Source organism: Merops nubicus, unplaced genomic scaffold (assembly GCF_000691845.1).
Source record: "Merops nubicus isolate BGI_N331 unplaced genomic scaffold, ASM69184v1 scaffold8484, whole genome shotgun sequence".
Lineage (NCBI taxonomy): Eukaryota > Metazoa > Chordata > Aves > Coraciiformes > Meropidae > Merops > Merops nubicus.
In genome coordinates this window covers 12,847-13,258 of record NW_008606276.1, presented here as the reverse complement: position 1 = coordinate 13,258, position 412 = coordinate 12,847, and the positions used below count along the sequence as shown (strand labels likewise).

Below are 412 nucleotides of genomic sequence, written 5' to 3'. Positions count from 1 at the left end.
AGAGACTCCAGGGCAGTACCAGCCAGTCCTCTGGCAGTTAAAAATGGTTTGGTTTTGGGGAAGATCTTTAAGTGATAAAGTCTGTTATTGTCTCTTACCTGGCCCAGGTAAGTGTGTTGACCCTCCACAGACTGACTGCAAAGGGCTGGGAGGCTGGAAGGTGTTGGCTGCTGTATATTGGGCTGAGGGCAGGGTGGGGTGGGAGACTGTTCTTGCAAGCCCAGCTAATGAAGTTCAGCAGCACGTGGTTATTAATTACAGGCTTAAGGGTTGTTCCCACAGAATTTGGGCTGCCGGCCCGTTTCCCTGAGCAGACTGGTCACCTGGTGGCTCCCCCCCTTGTAGACTTGGGGGTGGCTGTGGGTGTGCATGCCACAGGGGACTGCCTTGGCCCTGCAGGTGTACCTGACAG

The 412-nt window shown here is 54.6% G+C and overlaps 1 protein-coding gene across 1 annotated transcript in view; it reads left to right on the top strand.

Moving 5' to 3' along the window:
• Positions 1-412, top strand: part of MYRIP (myosin VIIA and Rab interacting protein) — a gene marked incomplete at its 5' end in the record, with an annotated part of 65,904 nt that overhangs the window by 62,587 nt on the left and 2,905 nt on the right. The window lies entirely within an intron of this gene.